This window comes from Stenella coeruleoalba (genome assembly GCF_951394435.1).
Source record: "Stenella coeruleoalba genome assembly, chromosome: 5".
In the NCBI taxonomy this organism is placed as follows: domain Eukaryota; kingdom Metazoa; phylum Chordata; class Mammalia; order Artiodactyla; family Delphinidae; genus Stenella; species Stenella coeruleoalba.
This window is the reverse complement of record NC_137150.1, coordinates 112329023-112356307: the sequence shown is the minus strand read 5'-3', so window position 1 is coordinate 112356307 and position 27285 is coordinate 112329023.

The window sequence follows — 27285 nt, the reverse complement described above, 5'->3', positions numbered from 1 at the left end:
TAAGACCTGTCTCCTTTTGTATTAAGTGGATAATAATTCTTACCTTATAGGAGGGTTGTGAGGATTGAAACAGATAATATGCAAAAAGTGCTTAGCACAGTGCTTGGAATAGAGAAGGCAAGTATTTAATATCATTGATAATTATTGGTGTGATTCCATTGTAAAAAAAAGAGCACTATCCTGGGAACTTCAGGATTAAGTTTAAAGTTAACAGTAGAAAACTGCAAACTTTTTAAATTAATAAAGCGAAGTATATAAGGGTTGTTGCTTGAGAGATTGTTTAGAAAGCCGCAAGTACAGTTTAAAAGACATCTACATACAATAGACTTCTAAAATAACTCAAATTTGATTTTACTAAGAGAGTTTCAAATTAATATCGTATTTAGAAACCAATATTCTTAAACAATAGCACATTAGTGGCGGCCTATTTTTGAATAGCCCAACTGAGTATATGCTAAAATTAAAGTTGCCATGGTATATCTGAAATGTGATGGTCCTATGGTGCTCAGATATTATTAATGTAATGTTCTCAAAGTATATCTCTTCTTAAATGCTATGAGAATAAGTAAATATGTTTCTTAAACCAACAGAGGAAATTTGGAATTTAAAAGATGTATACCTTTTCATTTTATTCCTCTGACAAAATGATAAAATCTATTTAGAATAATATTTCATTATAAGTTTAGAAACATACACCCTGGGTGTAAAGCCAAGAGAATGAAAAGAAAGTATTCAATGTCTATATTTAAGTGTCATGAAATGAGCTTTATGATGATTATCTATTTGTGGGTAGGTGAGACTTACAAGAGGGAAACAATAGCTTCTAGAATCAAAGAATCCGTTATTTAAGGCTGGGCTGTCTGGGGATATTTTTCATGACATTATTATAGTGCTATGTATCAAATAAATTAGCTTTCTAATACATAGTAAGGAGTACCAAAAAACCTTCAGAACCAATTTAACCTTGAGAGAAAATATTACTTTGTATTTAAATTAGATTTTTATTAAGATTTTCCTTACATTGCATATTAAATAATCTTCACACACTATTTGAGAAGTAGATTTCATTAGTCCATCATAAATTATTTTGAAACAGTAATTAATATAATAATATAATAAACTGAGTTTAAAACACAAAGCTTAGTATAAGTACTGGGCAACCATTTATTTCAAAAACATAAATGAGATGAGAGGGATTCCTGCCCCTATGAAATGGGTGAAAGAATCTCCTGATAGTAACCTCTTTACAAATATTGGGAATTTTTAGTTTTTGAAATTCCCTTCAAAGATTGGATAACACTACCTACTAAGATATTTCTTATTTCATGCATGTTCCCTTGGATTAAATTTGGATTGTTAATTTAGTATAGTTAGAGTAAATTATCCAAAATATGATTCAAAATTCAAAACACACCCACATCACATTTTGGTGAAATAGAAGTTCACAGTAGGTCTCTTTATATTTTACTTTGTGTCTTGTACAAGAGGGAAAAATACCTTCTCTATGAAACGTTTTAATTGGCTGAGGGTGTTTAGTATACAATGCTCTATTGCCCTCTGCTGGCTAGAAAATGATAAATAAAGACTTCCCATCTGCTCTGTATCTATATGGGGGCTTTAGAAAACTATGGAAAATAAAGACACAGTTCAAAATAATAAAACAATGTATTACAGTGATAGGAAATTTAAAAAATAAATTTATAAAACATGCTTATCATGTTTCTAAGGTTCCCTAAAATTTTCTTATTTTTAATTAGTTTTCATGTTAGCCAAGTAATTTGCTTATTTTATATAACCCTAAGCACTCTCATTAATTTAAAAAAATCACTCTAATTCATTATTTTAAAGCGATAATTGCAAGAATCATATTTGTGTAGGAATTTTGGAGATTTACTAACAAGATATGTGTAATTTCTTGTTGGCACATTTGTGGAATATTTTTATAGCTATTATGATATAGCTAGTGTGAGTTAATATTTTTTATAAAGAAAATTCTATCTGGTTGAAAAACTATTTTCAACATAATTTTATAAAAGTGCTAAAACTAGCTAGATATTAGAGTTCTTCTTTACTAATTAAACAAGTGACTTACCTTGCACATTTCATTCTCTTTTAAAGCATTATTTATATGCTGTTCACATCCCACTGAGGAAAAACTAACATTGGTGTATAATCACACGTAAATTCTTTAATAAAAATAACAGTGACAAGGCCCTAAGGAACAGAAAATGCATAGACTGATGAATTTACCTCGTTCCATTTTAGGACTGCACGCTGCTTTAATGCTTGATTACATTTAGTTCAAAATCATTTCTAAAGCGTAACCTTACCATCCATGGCAGAAGATGCAGATTTTATTATTAAGGGGGACTTGCTGATTTCTCTAAAACATACTTAAGATAGAAGTTTAAAACAAAGCTGTCACTGTTTTTTCAAAAATTTGGCTGGTATTTTGAATCTGGGATTTATTTTATATTTTCAATAGTTTCTCTCAGCTACAATATAAGTAGAAATAATCTGGTTTTCATTTCTATGAGTGTATTTCTTTGGAACATTTATAAAACTTGGGTCATGGTGCTTTGAAATAGGCTTTATTCCATGAACTCTGCCTTCCTACTTTATCCTCAGAACCAGTGTCTATTATGAATCAAGAGGATAATTCTCCCCATGGCTTCCCTGCCAAAACAACTGTCAATCCTTTTAAAATTTTCTGGAGCAAATGGTGTTTTATAACTTTAACCACATCTGTTCCAGAATATATGCACACCTCAAAATTTCCAAGAACACATTTTCAGCCCAAATCTATAAGTCACTAGAAGTCTTTGGTTCTCCACAAACTGAGAGAAAAAAAGTTTCATCCCAGAAAATATAATTATAAAAATAAGATGGAAAACAAGTTTTTTTACCTTCCAAATCATGAGAGATTTTTTTAAAAAAGAATACACTTTACAGGTTTTCATATTTAATCCTCATAAAACACTATATATATATATATAATATATATATACATATATATTTTACAGTTTCCATTTTAAAACTCAGGAATATAGGAAAATGAGATTCAGAGAGACAGAAGACTCATCCAAATTCACAGAGGATGGCCTGTAGATCGAAAGCCAGGTAGGTCTGCCTAAGTCCAAGCCCATGGTCTTTTTATGACGCCTCACAGCCTCTAAAAGGGGAAACAAACTGGGAATCCATTTGTATCAGGGTCTTAAAATGATCATGCCTTTTGATCCAATAATTCCCACTCTGGGAAGCTAAGGAAACATTCAATATACAGTTAAAGATGTCCATGACAGCATTAATTAAAATAATGCAGGAATAAGAAAAGGAAACGAGGAAAGGGCTACATTTTTTTTTTTTTTTTTTTTTTTTTTTTTTTTTGGCGGTACGCGGGCCTCTCACTGCTGTGGCCTCTCCCGTTGCGGAGCACAGGCTCCGGACGCGCAGGCTCAGCGGCCATGGCTCACGGGCCCAGCCGCTCCGCTGCATGTGGGATCCTCCAGGACCGGGGCACGAACCCGTGTCCCCTGCATCGGCAGGCGGACTCTCAACCACTGCACCACCAGGGAAGCCCGGGCTACATTTTTAATAAAAAATAATGGATAAAGAAGTAAACTATGTATGTCATCTAATAGAATATTAGTCATTAAAAATAATAGTTTTGAGTTACTTAAAAAGTTATGAGTTGCTTAGGGTGAAACCGGCAAACAAACGTTTATTATGTAATTATATTCGAAAAGACAGGTTTATTGGTACTGACAGAGAGACGTGTCCTATATTGTTGGGTGAAGAAAGTTAGTTATGTAACAATAGTATGTATTCTATAACACATTTTGAAAAAAAAAAAAAATGTCCTAGAATATGTGAAAAAGAATTGTGTGGGCTTCCCTGGTGGCGCAGTGGTTGAGAGTCCGCCTGCCGATGCAGGGGACGTGGGTTTGTGCCCCGGTCCGGGAAGATCCCACATGCCATGGAGCGGCTGGGCCCGTGAGCCATGGCCGCTGAGCCTGCGCGGCCGGAGCCTGTGCTCCGCAGCGGGAGAGGCCGCGACAGTGAGAGGCCCGCGTACCGCAAAAAAAAAAAAAAAAAAAAAAAAAAAGAATTGTGTAACTTATATCACCCTGTTGATCTAAGAAATAAAAACAGTAAACAAGTTTTAAAGTATATATTTTTATACTATATAAACTTTATAACATGTATTACTTTTAGGATTATAAGAATTATAAAGATGTAATATTTACAGTATGATTGTAGCTGTGATGAAATACACCAAAATAACAATAGTTGATACTTTAGGGTGAGGAGTATATATTTATTGCTTTTTTAAAAAGTTTAAAATGTTTTCAATATGTTTATACTTGTTTTATTAAAAACTATGAAATAAGCATTATAAAATAATCATTTCCAACAAATAATAGTTTCCAATAATAGTGTTCCTTCCTTCTATTTCTCTGTCTTGTGGATTTTTGTGAGAAATATTGTTTTACTTTGCTGTTCTTAAAGTACTTAGCAGGTTCTCGTGGTAAATGACCTCACGTAGGTGCATTACTCTTATAGAACTAACTTACTTAGTTAATTTCTATGGAAATGTTAAAATTGAAAGCCAACTTGACTGACTTATTGCTGATATCTGTTAAAGAATAAGAAGAAAAATATTACTGTAGTATTCTATTAGTTCAAAATTCATCAATTCCCAAAAATAGTAACATGAAATTTAACTTTTGTTAAACAACTTGAAGAGTACAAACAAAATTGCCATGACCATTGATGCATTTAACCAAGGGACCTCATAGTTTTCAAACATCTCAAGTACTTGAAAGATACCTATTTACTTATAAATTAATAAATGATTTTTTTCAAAAATATCTCATCCTTTTTAAAATTGATGAGGCAATATCTTCTTTCGCTGGTAATATGAATATAATATTTATAAATTGTGACTAATTTTGACTTGGGTTACCAAATTAATATAAATTAATGGAAATTTCATATGAGAACTAGAACACGGTACTATCAAAGTTGAACTCTTCACGTTACTGAGATAACTTCTAAACGTTTATGAAAAATAAAAACGTTGGTCTTCTTTTTCTCTCCCTTTTCTTTCTTTTATTTTTTATTATAAGCACATAGACAAGTAATCATTTGTACAAGCAATATATTTTGGCTTTTATTTGGGTGTTACCCTGAATGAAAAAACTGTGGATGTGAATTTATTCATCTTTTCCTTTCTACTCGATACCCACTCCTCCTGGTTCTCTATGGCAGAAAGAGCTAAACATAAACTTGCTTTAATTTCAACATCATGTCAGGCAGGACTGAATGTGTATTGCCTTTCATGTATAAACATCTTTTAAATCTCATACCCAAAGAAATACTTTGCTTTTGAAAAGAATCTTTATGCATACGAATAAAGTAAGTATATTTTCTTTAGTTCTCAACTCCTACAGTAGATGGTCTTGTACAAATTAAGGAAAAAAACCTTAAAAACATTTATGACTAAAATATTAATCAAATAATGACGTCACTGTGTTATTAAAGAATGCAAATATAACAAAATTATCAGTTTCCTTTATTCTTTCATTCTGAAAAAGAATGACATTGACTGGGAATTTTATAATGGCCCAAAGGAAAGAAGGCCTCTGTGTGCCTCAAATCTGGTATTTTAAGTTGAACTCAGCTGTTAAGAATTACTGAATTATCCAGGGCAGAATCTAGGGTATGGCTCACATTACAGTATGTTGGATATGAAAAGTTGAACACAAGAGGGGTGAAAATTTTCAGTGATTAAAAAGGCCTGTGGGATTGAATTTTTAGATTCCAGAGCAACACATCAAGAGGAATGTTGCAGGTTCTCAAGTTCTTGCAGCAAATTGTGTCTGTAAATCGATGAAATGTTCCTGAAGAAATATATCAAGATGGCTCTAAAGAGTATATAAAGTTTCTTTCAATTCTCACGGGAATGAAAATTAAATCTGATGGGTGAAATCAAATACATAACAAAGCTAAGAAATTGAATGTATCAAGATTCCAATCAGGACAGAAAGTAGGATGAATTATTTCACTTATTTTCTCCTTTAATATTTTTTGAAACAACATTTATTAATGCTTTCAGAATTAATTTTAATTAATCTTTATTGTGTCTCAAATATTTTAGGCATTCTGTATGATACAGTGACAATGTTTCTCTGTATGAATATTGCATAATGTCTTCAGCTCTATTACTTAGATTTCAATAATTTCTCTTCCATTTCATATTGAGTCTTCTCTGAACCATTTTTCCTCATAAATGCAGCTGACATATAATTAAACATGATGAGTTGGTGGATAACTGAGTATATGTAGGTATTGTTGATTTAAACATGTGTCCCCAACATCAGTATTAAACAAAATATTCCTCTTTTGTGCCAGAAGGAATAAATTTTGATAAAATTTGTCACAGAAATTATATATATTACAAAGGGATTTTATATTTACCAAGCAAATTGTTTACAATCTATGCTGCTAGATATAGACTCTTCTTTTCCCCCTCTTTTTTTTTTCATTTTTAAAATTTTTGGACATAATGCAATGCCTTTCAAAAGGCAACTTTTCAATACAAACTTTAAAACTAATGATACCAAATTTTTCTCTCTAAAACTCACTGTAGCAAGTTGAGGCACTTTATTCTGGCATTCACAATTTAGAAAAATGTTTTTTGTAAGCTTCACAGAAAAACATTTGAACAAATTAAAAATCATTGCAGCAATGTACAGAGATCTCATTATTCCTTTGATTTCCTGTGGATAAATGTGTGACGACATGTGTATGTATGCACTTAACTCCAAGAAAAAGAAATGTCTAGAGTAAAACATGTTCTTGAGTTTTTGGTAAAGGGGATCATAAAAGTTTGTGAAATTATTCAAAGTAAATTGGAAATACATATTTTTACATTTTATGTTAGAATTTAAGTTTAATTGAGGAATTTGTGAATGGGAACTAAACATTTTTAGAAATGCGTTCTTTGTTACTGTATAGCACAGGGAAATCTACCTAATGCGCTGTGGTAACCTAAATGGGAGGGAAGTCCAAAAGGGAGGGGATATCTGCATGTGTATGGCTGATTCATTTTGTTGAGCAGTGGAGGTTAACACAACATTGGAAAGCAACCATACTCCAATAAAAATTAATTAAAAAAGAAAAGAAATGTGCTCTTTGTGATATTTAACTCTCTCTTCACTGTTTTATTTCTTATCAGATAAAGAGTGATGCTTCTTTTAAATACAGGTTTTTGAGAAAATAGAAGTAGTTATAAGTTCAATCATCTCTATATTGTCCCCTCATTATGATCCAAGAAAGATTTTTTTAAAAAGCTAAATCAGCTGAGATTTAAACTCTTTTGAACTAGGAAAGTACTGTATGATAGTTTTCAACAATTTTATAGCAACTTGTAATAAAGTAATAGAAGGTAAGAAAATCACACATTGGACTCTAAGTTAAAGCATGAAACGTCTAAAACTAAGTTTAGTAGGAACTCATCTCTATCATATGGTGATTTATGCAACATAATTGAAACAAGAACACGTTTGGCATATACTCCAGTAAGACTCACATTTACTAAATTACTCAGGGAACCTTTAAACACATGTATGGCTGTCTCTTACACAGTATACCCTTGTGATGGTGGTGCCCTGCCCAGCTCTTGCACAATTGTGAGCCTTTTCTTTCAATAATTTGCTCTAAATTTTGAATCTTGCAGACAGTTAACCCTCTGATCCTTGTACTCTCATCATTTTTATTATTTTCTGTTTTTGTTTTTGTTTTTGGCTGTGCCACGAGTCCTGCAGGATCTTAGTTCCCTGACCAGGGACTGAACCTGAGCCCCCTGCTGTGGAAGCATGGAGTCCTAACTACTGGACCACTGGGTAATTCCCTACTCTCATCTTTATGTACCACAGTCAGCACAAATTAGGAAAAGTAGCTGTGGACAACAAGAAGACACACCCTTGCTTTACAGAAATAAACTTCTTAGATAACTTTTCAGTATATTTCCCTTTCAAAAGGTGAGGCCAACTTCTACTTGTACAGTTGCTGATTGTGTAATTTTCTTTCCTTGATCTCATTTCATATTGAAAACTGAATACATAGGTGGATTTTAAGATTCAGTAAAAAGTCATCTGTAAAATATTAAAACTGGAAGAAAACCTTACTTTAAAAAAAAAAAACCTCTACAAAGATACAGTAATCAAAGCAGCATGGTACTGGCACAAAAACAGACACGTAGATCAAGGAACAGAGTAGAGAAAAGAAAGGGTAGAGAGCCCAGAAATAAACCAACATACTTGTGGTCAATTAATCTGTGACAAAGGAGGCAAGAATATACAATGGAAAAAGACAGCCTCTTCAATAAGCGGTGCTGGAAAATCTAGATGACTTCATGTAAAGGAATTAAATTAGAAAATTTTCTCACATCATGTATAAAAATAAACTCAAAATTGATTAAAGACCTAAATGTAAGAACTGAAATCATAAAGCTCCTATAAGAGAACACAGGCAGAACACTCTTTGACATAAACTAGTAATATTTTCTTTTGAATTGATCCCCTAAGACAAAAGAAACAAAAGCAAAAATAAACAAATGGGACCTGATTAAACGTAAAAGCTTTTGCACAGCAAAGGAAACCATTGACAAAATAAAAAGAAAACTTATGAAACAGGAGAAAAAATTTGCAAATGATATGACTGATAAGGGGTTAATATCCAAAATATACAAACAACTCATACAACTCAATATCAAAAAACACAAACAGCCCAATTAAAAAACGGGCAGACCGCCTGAATAGACATTTTTCCAAAGAGGAAATGCATATGGCCAACAGGCACATGAAAATATGCTCAACTTTGCTAACCATCAGAGAAATGCAAATCAAAACCGCAATGAGATACCACCACACACCTGTCAGAATGGCTATCATCAAAAAACCTACAAATAACAAATGGTTGGTAAGGATGTGGAGAAAAGGGAACCCTAGTATACTGCTGGTGGGAATGTAAATTGGTAAAGTCACTGTGGAAAATAGTATGGAGGTTCCTTAAAAATCTAAAAACAGAACTACCATATGATCCAGCAATTCCATTCCTGGGTATATATCTGAAGAAAACGAAAACACTAGTTCAAAAAGATACATGCATCCCAATGTTCATAGCAGCTTTATAACAGCCAAGATATGGAAGAAACCTAAGTGTCCATCAACAGATAAATGGATCAAGAAGATTTAGAAACCCAACTACATATATAATATATAGAATGGAATATTACTCAGCCATAAAAAAGAATGAAATTCTACCATTTGCAACAATGTGGATGGACCTAGATGGTATTATACTTAGTGAAATAAGTCAGGCAGAGAAAGACAAATACTCTATGTTATCACTTATATGTGGAATCTGAAAAATAAACCAAATGAGTGAATATAACAAAACAGAAATAGACTCATGGATATTGAGTGGTTACCAGTAAGAAGAGGGATGTGGGGAGGGGCAAGACAGGGACATGAGATTAAGAGATACAAACTACTATGTATAAAATAAATAAGCAACAAGGATATATTTTACAGCACAGAGAAATATAGCCATTATTTTGTAATAACGTTAAACAGAGAATAATCTCTAAAAATATTTTTTTTTTCTCTAAAAATATTGAATCACTATGTTGTACACCTGGAACTAAAATAATCTTGTAAATAAGCTGTACTTCACTAAAAAATAAAAGCCTCTCCCTGAAAAAGAGTATCATCATGCCTGGTATTAAAAATTAAATTCTAGTGACCTTCCCAATGTCACATGTGATCCTGGGTCAAATTCTACATTTCCTGCTCTCAGATCCAGACTATAGCACTCCCTGTGGCCAGGTAGAAAGGTTCACAAGCATATCCCTAGACCAAGAGCAGAATGGGCTGTATTCTCTAAGCCCTGAATATAGACAGCAGCCTCAACACAGAGGTTGCTCCTCTCCCTCCTTGCAGAAGAAAAGCATCCCTCTGTTAGCAGATATGTCTATTGAATGTAGAAAGACAGTCACAAAAGCAAGAAGTTTGTTGTGTGGGAAGGTTCTAGAGTGGGGAAGAAAGATGATTGAAGACTCTTTGGTTAGACAATGCCCCAGAACTGATGTACAAAAAGAGTTTTGACCCGATGTTCTGTATACTTTGGTAACATTAAGGTGGAAAAAATTTTTAAGGAATTGGCTTTAATACTTATTTCAGAAAATAGAGATAATTGTTCTACCTGTTTCTTCTTTTCTTTTTATTTCTCTTTTTAGAATCCAATTCTCTACTGTTTTCTGGCAAATGTATCTTCCCCTAAGAAAAAAAGCCCCTTTATTTTTCCTGTGAAATTCAGCCTTGGAGCTGAAGTGTTACATAATTTTAATTTTAGAATTTAATTGTCAACCAGTGTCATCTGTGGGTCAGGAGAGTAGGGAATATTGTACTAAATCCCAGGGAGGAGAAGCTGGGCAAAAGAAAACAGCTGTGGTTTTGGGTTGAGATTGAGATGGGTTTAAAATTCTAGCCATCTACTTAAACACTATGTGACTGCAAGCAGTTTTCTTAACTTCACTCTCAGTTTCCTCATCTGTAGAATGAGGATAATAATAGCTTCCTGTCAGGATTGTTGTGAGGATGAAATGAGATACCCGATACATAGAAAATGTCTGGTATATAGTAGATGCTCAATAATTAACCATCATTATTATTACATGGTTTATTTTATGACCTATGGAGAGTTTAAGTAGATCGATACTAATAACAAGTTGTAATCAACCACAGAAATATAAAAATTTCTTTCTGATCTAGGCTCGCAAAGGACTTCCAGACATTCTGAGAATTCCAGAAAGTACTAATGGTGGCAACCAAAACATGAGAAGGGGTCAGGGTTCTCCTCTAGCTTTCTCTGTAATCTTCAGCAAGTCTTGTGTTTCACGGTATCATTATTAATGGGAGATGTATGTCCAGCCAATGGGGTGCAGATCAAATGACTTAATAGGTCAAAATGTGCTTTTTAATATTAAAAAAAGTTAAATCAGGGCTCCCCTGGTGGCGCAGTGGTTGAGAGTACTCCTGCTGATGCAGGGGACACGGGTTCGTGCCCCGTTCCGGGAAGATCCCACATGCCGCGGAGCGGCTGGGCCCGTGAGCCATGGCCGCTGGGCCTGCGCGTCCGGAGCCTGTGCTCCGCAACGGGAGAGGTCACAATGGTGAGAGGCCCGCGTAGCGAAAAAAATAAAAAGAAGTTAAATCATCACAGACTTTTAAGTTATTCATACTATTTCACAAACTTAATATTACAGCAGGCTAAATCAGCTTTGACTTCTCAGTTATTGATACCATTTCAATAAATACAAGATAAACTTTAAGAGCTAATAAATTTAAAAACTATAAGAATAATTTACTAGAAAGAATGAAATCACATATTGTGAAATAGGTAATACCAAAGGTCTAATTATTTCTTTATCTCCAAACCAAAAGCACAACTCTCATTTTATTTTTGCTTTTCCAATATGAACACATTGATTCTTTGACTATTACTCATATCACATAGTTTTTCCACTCCTCTCTCTCTTGACATTCTTGACATTATATATATATATATATATATATATATATATATATATATATATATATTTAATACTTATTGGCTGTTGTTATTAGAGTGTTGCTCTACATTCCCTGCTGTGGACATGGGGCATCCTAAAATTACACTAGCTTTTAGTTTTCGTTTTGCCATTTCAGTGGTTAACTATGACTCCTACCTCCTCTGAGATCACTGATCACATGAGTCAGTTGTCTCTTTCTCAACATAAAGCATTCAATTATGTGATACTTCCCTTTAAACTTTGATATCTCTCTAACTGCTTACAAGAAACATTCCAGACACTTTAGACTAGCCCAAAAGGCTCTTCCGAGACAAGCTCACGTCTTAAGGCTTTCCCTCTTTTGGCTTTCTCATGTGCCTCGACAGAAATATAAGGCCCCCAAATCTTCTCAGACACCACCCTTACCCCATACTGGGGACATGTCTTTTGTCATGGCTTTTCCCTCAATTTCCTGTTGAGCAGTGAACACCAGCTTAGATGCCACTTCTCCCATCACCATCCTCACTCCTCTGGGAAGAATGGATCTGTTTGGGGAAGTCAGGATTTTATAGCCCTAGATCTCTTTATACATTCATCTATCTAGCACTAGTCACATTTCCCTATTTCTTTATCTCTGTTGTTTGGTTGTTACTTTTGTGTCTGTCTCTCTCATTTACAAAGTGAAGTCTTGAATCACCCACACAGTGTCTTATTCATCTTTGTGTCCCCAAGACCTGGGGATTTCTCTTTCATCTCCTCAACTGAATCTTCGAGACATAAATATTTGTGAGCCATTGGCTTATATCTTAAAGTTAAAATTGCAACCTCTAGAAGTAAGCATTAATCCTAGTTTGTAAAAACATTTTTTTTCATATGTCCCATAGGATGTTGATGGATATATTTCTGAATGATTTTCTCTTCTATTTTTGATACCATGACAGTCAATGAGTGAAAGATACAAGTAAAAACTGGAATTAAGCTAGAATAAAAACAGGCACAAACAACAATTTACGTGAGAATGCTAATCAGAATGCTTTGTTTTCTAACAGCTTTTATGAACTTCTTCTACCAGATGCCTATGTTAAAGTACAGCTTGGCTAATTTCTGCAAGGACAGATCTGCTTTTTCCAAAAGGAGGGTTTCATATGGTTATCCCACACAGGCAGCCTTTAACATTTTACTCTCTGTGAACAGGAGGTTAGAGTGCTGTCAATCACTCTGGGTGGTCTCTCAGCAAATGTCACACTTGTCACCACCCTCTAACTGAGATTAGGAATGTGAAGTCCCATCACAGCCCAAGTTCTGGCCACATATTCATGGTCACTGTGGTGGTGGAAGTGAAGCAAGGCTTACTGTTGCTTTCAGTTCTTTATTCATATCTGTGACAGACGGAATAAACCAGGCTGACAAGATGGGACTGTAGCACAGACATTTCCCCTTTTCTCTGGCTCTGGTTTGTAACACTCTAGGCAAACAACATTCACAGCACTGAGATCTTGAAACACTCTGGACTCATCTTTATATTATTTCCCAGAATCATGAAAAAAGTATGATAGCTACCACTTATTAAGTACTTCTATTATCCAGGAACTAGACACACACAGACACAGAGGTCCCAACCAAATAAGTACACACACACACACACACACACACATCCGTTTGTTCATCCATTTATTCAACAATATTTTGAGCAGGTAATACTGTATACACACATATCAATTTGATGTTTAAAATATTCTAACATACCTTTATCTTTTTACAGATGAAAAATTGAGACAGGAAACTGAGATGCAGAAAGATAAATACTTTTCATACAATTAATTAAGAGCAGAGTCTGCTTTTAAAATCATATATGCCATGAAAACTCTCACTCTTTATACTTCCTGACGTCACAAAAAGAAAATAATAATTTAACCTTGTAATTTCCAAAGAAGAAGTCAAATATAATAGTAAGGCAAGGGCACTGATGTTCTGAATTTAACAATGGATTACATCAGATTCCTAAGAAGTAATTCTGTACAGAGTTCCAGGCACATATTTTCTTTTACCCTTGAGTTACTGGATCAAAAATTTTTATATGTGAAAAGTGAGAAGTTTGTCATTGAATCCTTAGGCAATATACATTAAGATAATAACTTATCTCTGTGATGTGATTTAAATGATAGATGCTTCCCCAAATGAACAAACCAACCTATTTTTTTTTTTTTTTTTTTTGCGGTACATGGGCCTCTCACTGTTGTGGCCTCTCCCATTGCAGAGCATAGGCTACGGACGCACAGGCTCAGTGGCCATGGCTCACGGGCCCAGCCGCTCCGTGGCATGTGGGATCTTCCCGGACTGGGGCACGAACCCACGTCCCCTGCATCAGCAGGCGGACTCTCAACCACTGCGCCACCAGGGAAGCCCAACCCATATTTTAAATGCAGTAGGAGAGTGCTACTGAAATAAATTTTATAATGAAATCTGAATTCACAATAATTGTTTCCTGAAGCTCCATTTTATTGTTAAATCTAGAGTTTTCTCTCATCCTCTTAATACCCAAATTCAGACAATAAAGTTGTATTTTATCATAACTTTAATTTTTGCTCCATAATATAAAAGCTTCCAAATATAATTCTTATATTCCTCTATCTTTTAATTTCTCTCTTTTCCTGAGAACATCATACAAAGAGCTCCAAAAATTTATGCTAATGCAACACCTTCCACAAATAAAATAAACACAATTGCCTAATGCTCAAGAAGACTGTCAATAAGATACACTAGATGCAACACATCAAATGTTTCCAGGAGACTTATAATTGGAGGTTTGTGCATATTCATCTTAATGGAGTACAAAAAATAAATCACATAAAATACATGAGGGACATTAATAAACCAATTTAACACAAAATTCCATTTCCCCGATGGTTTGAAGATTTATGCTTTTTGAATTTGCTCTTCTCAGGCACAGCAGTCATATGTGGATCTTAACAACTATTTTTAATTTAAAAAATTCTCTTTGGAAAAGGATCCATCTGTTTATTGAAACAATCCTTTGCAAAACCAAGGAGGTCACTTCAGGTCAAAACCCATATCTAAGTTGGTTTAAGCTTAGGGTAACCTAAATAGTGTGTCAAATTGGGACTACTAGGTATATAAAATGACATCATATAATTTTTTTCAAAACTCTTAGATTCTACATTCCTTGTGAAGAACTGGTTTTAAGGGTAAAATCTGGGGAAGAAAAACCTATTGGAATGCAAAAGTGTATTTAACATTTGTTTACATTTCCACATTATGCTAGATTTAAGCTGTCAAACTAAGTTGATAACAAATGTTAAGTATAGAAATATATACAGCAACCAGCCGACTGCCAAACCAGGCAAACAAAGAACTCTTGTCAGAGGGTTACAGATTCCAAAGTTAAATGTGAGGTAATATTTTCAGGGTAAGTTTTCTTTTTTTTACCTCTAATGGAATGACTTTTTTTTTTTTATTTATTTATTTTGCGGTACGCGGGCCTCTCACTGTTGTGGTCTCTCCTGTTGTGGAGCACAGGCTCCGGACGCGCAGGCTCAGCGGCCATGGCTCAAGGGCCCAGCCGCTCCGCGGCATGCGGGATCCTCTCGGACCGGGGCACGCACCCGCATCCCCTGCATCGGCAGGCGGACTCCCAACCACTGCGCCACCAGGGAAGCCCTGGAATGACTTTTTAAATGGCTGCACTTGTACAGCAGAGCAGGATGGATACATTTGCAGTGGAATTCTGCACAAGGATTCACCTACAAAACTAGCTCTACAAATGTGATTATTGCTTGGCTGAATTGCATGTTACCTTGAGAAATAATACTTGGGATAAAAATGAGTAAGTTTCTACTGCTTAATGTGAAGAAAGTCATTTGCATCTTTGTTCTCACTTTTTTGTTAAACAAATGAATTCAAATGAACACTGTACGTGAAACTCTTATTTCCCATTCGTTAGTGTTACATTTCTCTCATTTACTTTAATGGCCAGTGAAAAACAATTACATTTATTAAACAATATATTACATGACCAATATTCTAGAGGGTACAAACATATATGTCTGGTTTCTCCACACAAAACGTTTATAATTTGGTTTCAGATATAATTCATCAATCAATAATGCAAAAAACCATGGTAATAACTATAAGTGTCATGAAAGCACAGTGAGTTACTTGATGGAAGGGGCCTTATATTATTGTCTTCTAGTGTCCAATACCTATTGTTGGCAGTTAGCGTGGAATATGGAGGAAGGAGAAAAAAAAGTCTATAATGAAAGAGACCAAATTTTTTAATGCTAGAACAGTTATTTGCTATCTGACCGAGGAAATAATTGTCTCAGTTTCCTTTTATGCAAACTGAGGATAGCAACACTTAATCAGCATTTAATATATAAAACAAATTATATGCATATATCACACCCCTTCTGAAACATACATAATTGTTACTTTCCACTACCTATACTTCTTTTAGCATGTCACATTGGACTTTGAATAGTTCTTTGAATGAGAAGTGCTATGGAAAAAAATGATTTTGAATCTTTGAAATGGAGATGCCAGAATGAAAAACAAACAAACAAACAAAATCTAGGAGTTTAAAAAAAAAAATTAGAAGTACTGTAAATCAACCCAGGAAAGATAAAAATGAAAATATTTTTTGGATTTTTCCTCATTTTCATTACTCTAATGCTGAAAAAAGTGAAAGACATTAATGTTTAACACAAACAGTAGAAGTTTATAATTGCATATTTAAGTTTTTCCAAAAAAAAAAAAGAAGGAAAGTAAAAATGGGGAGAGGGGTGCTTAGTGATCTGCTGCTATTAAGTTCAACCACTCACTTCCAAGACTAGAACTTGGCCATTCCCAATAACTGTAACACCCCATAACCTCAATTCAAATGTTTCCTTCTCTTAACATCTTTCCAACATCCTTCCTCAATTATTCTAATATTTCCTTGACCTTAGCTGGAATTACAATCTATTACCCATGCTCCCCAAATAGTTTTTACTATTCCTCTCTCAACTCATATCCTTCCTCCCCTTTCCATTTATTTATTTAATTTATTTATAAATAATTGAATTATAGTTGATTTACAATGTTGTGTTAGTTTCAGGTGTACAGCACAGTGATTCAGTTATACATATATATGCATACATTCTTTTTCAGATTTTTTCCCTTATAGGTTATTACAAAATATTGAGTATAGCTCCTTGTGCTATACAATAGGTCCTTGTTGGTTATCTATTTTATATATAGTTATGTGCATATTTTAATCCCACACTCCTAGTTTGTCCCTCCCCCCCCTTGGTAACCATATGTTTGTTTTCTATGTCTGTGGGTCTATTTCTTTCTTGTAAAGAAGTTCATTTGTATCTTTTCTTTTTTTTTGATTCCACATATAAGCTATACCATCTGACATTTTTCTTTCCCTGTCTGGCTTACTTCACTTAGTATGATAATCTCTAGGTGCATCCATGTTGCTGCAAATGGCATTATTTCATTCTTTTTTATGGCTGAGTAATATGTCATTGTATCTATTTATCTATCTATACCACATCTTCTTTTGTTTGTTTGTTTAGTTTGTTTTTGTGACTTGTTTTGTTTTGTTTCCTTTTTGGCTGTGCTGCACAGCATGCAGGATCTTAGGTCCCTGATCAGGGATTGAACCCATGCCCCCGGCAGTAGAAGTGTGGAGTCTTAACCACTGGGCAGCCAGGGAAGTCTCTATACCACATCTTCTTTAAAACATTTTTTTTTAAAAATAATTTTTACTATTCCCCTCTCAACTCATGTCCTTCCTCCCCTTTCTATTTAATGTTCCTTCACTATCATAATTTTCTCACATATTTCCTTGCAAGGGTCTTGAAACACCTGTCCTCTTCTCTTTCACTTTATTTCTCTGGTAAGAATCAACCTCCAGTTAAATCTTACTCTCAGTGCACTACCCACCAATCAGATTTCCTGCTTCAGAGAGGTAACTGACTGATGGCCCCAGCTGTTATAATTTATACATGTATCACTGAATTTGCAACCAGGACATGATTTCCACAAGCTGCTCTCAGCCCATGCTGAAAATAGTGGCAACACCAATGCGGGACTTCTCTGATGGATGAATTTTATTCTGGCCAAAACAGTTTACAACTGTGCCGCAGTCTGAGAAACTTCTCACCCCACCTTCCTTCTTTTCCTCACTCATTCACAGGGACAGACCTGTACTGTGGTCTGAAGACTCCTACCACATCTTCCGGTACCCTCCTCTTTCTCTCTAACAGACTGACTATTTGCTTGCATATCCAATCCTATTTTGACATTGGATTCTCATGAAACCTCAGACTAACACAATTGGCATCCATGCAGCTGAGCATGGCTGGAAAAGAATACACGACCATGCTGACTGCCTTTATTTTAAATTTGTGACCATTAACTTCAAGTGATTTACTCACTTAATAAGTATTTATGAAATATCATGATTCCGTCATTCCTTATGTCCTTGAGAACCAAGCTACTCAGTATGGAAGAAAGGAGATACAGGTGTAATATAGAAGAGACAAAGCAAAAATTGTGGGTGTATCCTCGCTCTGCCCACTGAAATGGTCCAGAAACAATGATTTATCATTGAGCATCCCTGGACCCAAGCTGCTGTCTTGAAATACCCTTTTCTGTTAAAGAAAGTCAGGGCTTTTTAGAAAAATGGCTGATGTTAGGTCTAGGGCAGGGAATGTGCAAGATGAGGCTGAAACATCTTAGCATAAAGACTCTATTAGCCAAAGATGAGACAATTTAATCTTGGATAAGGACAAGATTTATAGTGGATTGACACTCATCAAATATGTTTAAATTCATGAATTCATGTTTATATTTAAAGTCTAGCTGTCACCCTCTGAGTATGACTGCGAAACAATTCATTTTCTTAAAAACTAGTTAGATAAAAGGAAAGGATCTAGCATTTGTCCTGGTTTTCCATATGAACTGTACCACCGGATAGCCAAATGATAGATGATGGTGGATCTCTCTTTTTAAAATTATTCTGGGCAATTAAAAAATATAGAATTAGAATATTACTGTCGCACCTCCTAAGGGAATTAATAAATAGTGAAAAACAGAAATAATGTGCCTCTGTTTGCAAGACTTTAGGCTTACCAAATAAATATAATCTGAGTTTGATCAATCTACTGGATCTAGCTGCCAATTTACGGAAAATACGGAGTTCAGAGAAAAATATTGAACTACAACATGTAAAAGCCTACGGGTCAGTGTCTTGGGTTCCTCCACAGATAACCTGTAAGAAAAATAAATGGCTGGAAGAGAACACTGTAGATTAGTTGAGCCCTAAAAGACACATTGTGTTTAAAAAAAAAGTTACATGAAGCTAAAGTGTCTAAGGATGCTTACTTGCATGATACAATCATAAAGAAAAGCAGGGGTATGATTATTATAAAAGCCAAATTAGTGGTTATTTTGGGCTTGGAATGAGGGATTTGTGACTTGAATGGGGCACATATGGCAGGGTTTCTAAGATGGTTGGCAATGTGTCATTTCTTGACCTGGGTTACATGGGTATGCTCCTTGAAATTATTCACTAAGCTATGCATGTATTAGTTTGGTTTGCTATATCTACGTTTTATTTTACAAGAAAAGGTTAAAAATGCTATTCTGATACTTTCAATCAAATTAAAAAAAGAAAGTAGAGACTCATTTTGTAATGAGAACACTCTCATTGCCATGGTATTAAAAATACAAATGTGACTATAAATACAATTGCCAAAATATTCCTTTTTAACATAAAAAATTTCTCAGAGTAAACTGCTATACCAAGTCTGATTTTATCAGGGAAAAATGCAAGCAGGAGGTTCCCACTTACTATCTTTTTTCTCTTTGTTCTTCTTTTTGCCATAATAATGAGCTCTTGGAAGACACTTGAAACTCACAGATCACATTTGAAGAAATATCATTCAAGGAGATATAAGGCAGAGACAATATTTTAGAGGAAGCCCTAGCATGCCTAGAAAACCTGTAATCATTCTCAGCAGATAACTGATTATTTGGCTGGAATATGTTTAAAGGAGAAGCTTTGCTCCAAAGTTGGATAAGTGAAGGTGGGGTTCAAGCATGATAAAGAACAGTGAGCGGCAGAGGGGCAGTAACAACTATAAAGCCTTTATGATTTCTTTAATATTGCCAGGAAGCACATTAAAGGTTTCCAGAGCTGACTAGATACTATTAAAAAATAATTGTGTCTTCCTTGCTGTGAATTACAAGTCTTTTATATGTGGAAGAATTTTTGGTGGATGCACAAGGCAGGAAAATAAAATTAATTTTAATTTCAAACGCTCTGTGATACGATGCAGTTTTTCCAGCTACAAAGATGTTTGTAATTACAGTTTCATGACCGTAAGGAGTTAGCAAAGCATATAATACTTGTGCAAGAAAATGCTGATTATTCTGTTGCAAATACTTCCCTTACTGAGTGTTAAGTGAACTCTTTATAGAAATGGTATTAAGACAAATAAAACTCAGTCACTGAAGTAATATTAGGTTGCTTTTTATTCGGTAAATTTCCCACAGGGAAATTTAAATCTTACAACTTAATGATGCTTTTAAAGTGGTATTATTTGAGAAATTAGTTTCATAATTGTTACATGGAGTAGTGAAATTGTTCTGAATTGGAAGACAGAAGACCCAGGGTAAAATTCTGACTCTGTCAATTACAAACTATGTGACTTTGGGCGACTCATTCAACTTGTCTGTATCTCGGATCACTTTCTACAAAATGAGAGAGCTGAACTACATAGATCTAAGATTCTTCCCAGCATCAGTGTTCTCAAGTTCATCAACACATTTAATTTCAATTTGTTGTGGGGGCAAAATAAATTCTGCAAAAACTGTATGACAAAGAGTTATAATGCCTGTATTAGTTAGCTGTTGCTGTGTAACAAATTACCGGAAAAACATAGCAGCTTCCTAAAACAAACATTTATTATCTTACACAATTTCTGAGGGTCAGGAACCTGGAAGTGGTTAGCTGACTGGTTCTGACTAAGGTCTCTCATGAGGTTGTCTTCTAGATGGTGCCTAGGGCTGCTGTCATCTGAAGGCTTGGCTGGTGCAGGACAGTACACTTCTAAGTTCACTTACATGTTGGCAGCTCTCAATTCCTCACTAGCTGTTGACCCACGTCTTTGGTTCCTTACTTCATAGACCTCTATCTCTAGGGCTGCTCACAGCATGGAAGCCAGCTTCCAGCAGAGTGAGTGAACCAAGGACAGAGAGAGTGTGTATGCGTGAGAAGGTACATGATTGAAGGCACGGTCTTTTATAAGCAAACATATGAAGTGACATACTATCACTTCTGTCATATGCTATTGACCACACAGACCATCAGTGCTACAATGTGGGAGGGTGTGAATACTGCAATGTGTTGATCTTTGGAGGTAATTTTGGAAGCTAGCTACCAAAGTGCCTGTACTCAATATATAATTAAGGCCCAGATGCACTTAGTTAGACAAACCTCTTACATAGTGAGTGATGTGGGCACTGCTATGGACATTGCTGAAACATAAGATTCTTATCTGTATTCCTAACCATCAACATAGGAAAATTTCTTAATTGTTATTTATTTTTAAAATTAATTTTTATTGGAGTATAGTTTATGTACAATGTTGCGTTAGTTTCTGCTATGCAGCAAAGTGAATCAGTTATACATATACATATATCCCCTCTTTTTTAGATCCTTTTCCCATATACATCATTACAGAGTACTGAGTAGAGTTCCCTGTGCTATACAGTAGGTCCTTATTTGTTATCTATTTTACATATAGTAGTGAGTATATGTCAATCCCAATCTCCCAATTATCCCTCCCCCCCTTCCCCCCAGGAACCATAAGTTTGTTTTCTACATCCGTGACTCTACTTCTGTTTTGTAAATAAGTTCATTTGTACCATGTTTTTAGATTCCACATATAAGCGATAGCATATGATATTTGTCTTTCTCTGTCTGAGTTACTCCTCTCTTTATTTTTGAAAGTATCTTATATTCTTTTTGCACCAAATAGCTTTACCTGTAAATTTATGAAATGTGGTTATATAATGTGAGTATCTTCAATCTCTCTTATATATAGCTTGTTATTTCACTATACCTTCATATTCTCTCTTTATAAATTTCCCTCAGAAAGTCTATTTCTTGTATAGTTTAATTTCATCAGTGGTCCTAAATCTATTTTTTTCTCCATAATTATTTCTCATCAATTAACTTTTCTTTATCCCACATTCTCCATTTGCTTGCTTCTCTTGGTTTATTTCCATGACTCTCTGTCTACCTTACAGCTCTCTAATTCACTTCTAAACTTCCCGTGGGAATAGTCTACACTTTTCCCTCATTGCCTTAACAACTTTTTAAACTTTGCAATCTAACTTTCTCATTGTTCTGAAATGACCAGTCTCCCTATTTGCCTGATCTAATGGCTATTCAAATATTCCCCAACTTCTGAAATATTTAAGGGCGAGCTTCACTTTTCTTCCTAAAATTTCCTTCTTCTATTATTATGTATTCTTTCCTCTCTTTACCCTAAATTTTAAATTTCCCTAGGCTCTTTGCTTTTAGATTCCTTTATTTGTCCATTTTTCATCTTATAAATATCACCTCAGTGAAAGACTAATGTTTACTTTTGACCATTTTCATGTATTAAAATTCTGTTTAACTTACTAAAGAATATCTCTATCTGAATTTACAGCTAATATCACGAATTCAACCAGATTCAAAATAAAACCAGATCTTGATTTAGCAGATCTATCTATCTATCTATCATCTATTTTCTCCCTGTAGCCTTTCCACTGTGTAGCATTTAACGTTTGGATGTACTTTAATTAATGTCATCCCAGTTTTTCTCTGTAATTCTTTCCTTAAACTCAGTCCTCTAATTCTCTCCTGCCCTTTGGGACTTTTCCCCCTTGGTCTTCAACTTCTTTCTTTCCATCCTTTTTCAAAGTGTTTGCTATTTACAACCTTTGTATCTTTGATTAAGAAAAAAACTTGACATATCAATGAAACCCTTCAAAATCTGGCTTATGCCACCACCTAAATTTCATCTCAAGCTACTCTTTGCTTTTCCCTTTGCTCAGAGAGGCAATAAGTAGTTACACGATAAACGCTGACTCTAGACTGTACTTGGATTCAATCCAGGTTCTGCAATTTAGCAGTGACTTCGAGCAAGTTTCTTAACCATTCTGTGCCTCAGTTTCCTAACAGGCAAACAATAATCCAATAACAATGGTAGCTACTTACTGAATTAATTAGTATGTTAGCAGTTCATGAGAAATAATAAGAGCTATAATGTTTGTTATTACTATTTGAACATATGCCTGCAATCTTATATTTCATTTTCTATCATTTTCTTTCTTTTTTCTCCCTCTTTTTTTCTGATCTTTTACTAAGTTCACCAAGTTTCTTTCATCCCCCACCTCCAACTTTTTCTTCAAATGGTTTGGAAGTTATTCATGCTGCTTCTATTTATTTATTGGTTATCCTTATTTTCATTCATTTACTGACTACTTTTAAAAGTTGCGTATTTGATTTAACAACGTCCTAGGTCATTAATCTTCTGAAAAAGAGAAGGATCTTTTAACATTAATCTTCTGAAAAAAGAAGGATCTTTTAAAATTAATCACCACCCATTTTTCATATTGCTGTTATGAAACGTGTAAGCACCAATCTGGTTTTACAACCACTAATAATTGGTTGTTGTTGCTATTATTATTATTTGAAAAATGTTTTGATATACCCATAATTGTCCACTTAATTTATTGAAACTAATTCCTCCTTGTAGTCTAGGCCTTTAGTTTTCTTCTAAGTAAAATTATCCTTTTTTTTTTTTTGTAGTTCTCTCTGCAAATGACTAAGTGATAAACTTTGTCTTGCCTAAAATCAGTATTTATTTTACTCTTACTCTTAAATAAAAATTTTTCTGGGTAGGGAAGTTTAGGTTTATGAAGGATTTTTCAGTCAGCATGTTGAAGATATTATTTCACTGTTCTCTGATATGTTTTGTCATATCATATCTTTATCTGAGGAGCCATGTGCATCTTTAAATTCAGAAATTTCTCAGCCACTATCTTTTGAAAATTGTTTTTCAGACATCTCTTTTAGCTACCATAGCCATATGTTTTATACTCTATTTAAATTTCAGTGCCTTCTGATTTCTTTTTCTAATGCATTTTTTGACTCCATAGTTTTCTGTGCAACAAACTAGGAAAATAATTTCAATTTACCTTTTCAGTTATCTCTAATCTGTTTAATATAGTCATAAAGTTTTATTTTAATTACCATATTTGTCATGTCTAAATGATTTGGTTATTTAAAAATCTACTTATTCATATTTCACACTCTTTTACTTATCATTTTGGTCTTATTCTTTACTTTTTATATTTCTGTATAGCTTCTATATGTCTTTCTGGTAATTTCTCTTCTTCTTTTTTTTTTTTTTTTTTGCGTTATGCGGGCCTCTCACTGTTGTGGCCTCTCCCATTGCAGAGCACAGGCTCCGGACGCTCAGGCTCAGCGGCCCAGCCGCTCCGCATGTGGGATCCTCCCGGACTGGGGCACAAACCCGCGTCCCCTGCATCGGCAGGCGGACTCAACCACTGCGCCACCAGGGAAGCCCAATTTCTCTTCTTTTAATCTCTGTGATAATTTTATATAAAGTTACAGTTACCAGATTGTTCCATTAACTCCAGTACTAGGGATGCTCTGGCTTTTTGTGACTTCCGACTCTCATGGTGTTTCTTTTTTTATTTTTTTTCAGTGTTAGAAGTGGGGTGTTTCATTTAATTGTGTGATTTGTACTTTTTCTATGATGAATTCTTTTCAGTGAGTGTCCTATATGTCCTTAATTATGGAAGTTTCCCTAGTGAATTTTAAAAATATATATATTTCAATGATTTTATGGTAATTTCTCAGCTTGGTATTCCTATCCTATGTAATGTAAATTTGTAATCTCTGTACTATACACACACATATACGTACATACACACCCTCTAACTATTTAATTCACTTCTGTATTCTCAGCAGCACAAATTCTAATGCATAGTAGATATATTTTTGGTAAATATATGATTCATGAAGGATACATGGATGTTCCATGATTCCTTAAATAAATAATATGCTGTAGCAATGTCTGAACTACCTTCTCTTCTAACAAATGTTCCATGTTTCATAACCTCAAGTCTTACTTGAGTTGTTTATTCCCTCCATCGTGACAACTTAGAATCTCATCTATTTTTTTATTATCTTTTCCTTTAATTTTTTTAAAATTTCACTTGTTACAAAGAACTATAATTGTATTTTTAAAAAGTAACAATGGAAATTTTTTTTTTAGAATCTCATCTTTTAAGGATTCTCTCCAAAGACATTTTCTTTGAAAGCTTTGTTAAATTTAAATATGTAAGCTTTTCAAGTAAATTAAATATTCTTATTAATATAAATTTCCTTCAGGAATATACTGATTTTTCATTTTGATGCACTCAGTGCTATAGATTAAATGTTTGTGTCCCCCAAAATTCATATGCTGAAATCTGAAACCCCAGTATTATGGTATTAGGAAGTGGGTCCTTTGGTGGGTAATTAGGTCATGAGGGCAGAGTCCTCATGAATGGGATTAACAGCTTTATAAAAGATATCTGAAGCACTCTCTAGTCCCTTAGAATGTGAGGACACGGTGTGAAGATGTCTGTCTGTATAACACGAAGCTGGTCCTCACCAGACACTGAAACTGCTGGTGCCTTGATCTTGGACTTCCCAGAATCTAGAACTGTAAGAAATAAATTCCTATTGTTTATAAACCACCAAGTCCATAGTATTCTGTTACAGCAGCCTGTATGAACTTCAACACTTAGGTTTTAATTATTCCCTGCTCTTTGCACTTTACTAGAACTTGTAGAATATACTTAGTCAAAAAGCTCCTGCTCTGGGGCTTCCCTGGTGGCGCGGTGGTTGAGAGTCCGCCTGCCGATGCAGGGGACACGGGTGCGTGCCCCGGTCCGGGGGATCCCACGTGCCGCGGAGCAGCTGGGCCCGTGAGCCATGGCCGCTGAGCCTGCGCGTCCGGAGCCTGTGCTCCGCAACGGGAGGGGCCACAACAGTGAGAGGCCCGCGTACCGTAAAAAAAAAAAAAAAAAAGCTCTTGCTCTGACACCATGTCATGCTTGTCCTAGGTATGTCACAGAAACTTTCCTGCAGAGGTTCAGCTTGTTGACTGAGGGAAGAATTCAGTCAACATATATTCATTTGACACTCACAGTTTTAAAAATAATAGTAATTTGTTGTCATCATTTAAAAATAAATACACTGGAAATAGTAATGTGTATTACTTTGGGTGTGTATGTGTGAAAAAAAAATCAGATAAAATGGCAGTCACTGGCCTGCACTTCTTCCTTTTGATCACTCGTTAAAACTGAGTTGCAGCTGCACTGTTTAGGTGGTTTATGTTATATCAATTTTGCCACAGTGTCTACTTTTTGTTCTAGAATTTGTCAGTTTCACTCACTTATATTTCTGCCTGGCTCCTGTAATTATTTACAGTTTTGGGATATGGTTGTGAAACATTCTTCATAGCTCATTGTTACCAATTATTGCCTTAGGCCTCAGGATGAAATTTTTATGTACTGCTATCTATTTTAAATCAGTTCATTAGAAATAAAGAATTAATGAACATTAAGTTATAAATATAATGATCTACGTTTTAACTGAATTATATTGCTAAACTTTGCTTCTTTCTATGTTTTCTCCAATGAAAACATGCAGTTATTATAGAAACAAAAATTTACACATACATTCAAGTTAACTATAATGCAAGATTTGCCTAAATCTGCCTTGTATATTACTAATATTTGTTAACTTAATAAATATCTATGTATTACTGCTAAATATACTGCATTCTTTTTTTTTTTTTTTCTTTTTTCTTTTTTAGGCTGCACCACATAGCTTGTGGGATTGCAGTTCCCTGACCAGGGATTGAACCCAGGCCCTTGGCAGTGAGAGTGCGGATCCTAACAACTGGACAGCCAGGGAATTCCCATGATGCATTCTAAGGAGAGATGGGAATTTTTATTATAACTGAATAATGATCAACTGATTAGATTACTGCAAGTCTATTAAAAACTGACAAAATAATAAGCCTGAAATGTTGCTACAGTAGTTACTGAAATAATGGCATCGAGCTAACTGGGCAGCAAGATAACATTTAGATTCTAAACAAGTAATCTGATTACTAGTTTTATTTGTTGTGAGGAAATAGAGCCCAATTCGTTTCAAGATAAATTTAAGCTTATGAATGTTTATATTTATAGTGTCAGTCATTTGATTAAAAGCATGTTACAGAAATTAATATATAAAATTAGGAAACAATATATATTATTTTTCATAGTAAGTTTTTAATCCCTTAGCTGCATGAGACTGTAGTGTTTATAGAGGCTGGTGTTGCTGAGAAGTGTTGCTGAGACTCAGATCTGTGGGAGATATGTGAGCCATCAAGAATAATAACATCAAATCTTAAAACTCCAGTCTTAGGACCTCTTATAGTTATATTTCCCAATTATCTGGAGACAGCTTCCTTAGGAGAGTGCCACAGGGAGCCCTTCATCTACCATGCAAACTTTGACAGAGGATGAGATTATAG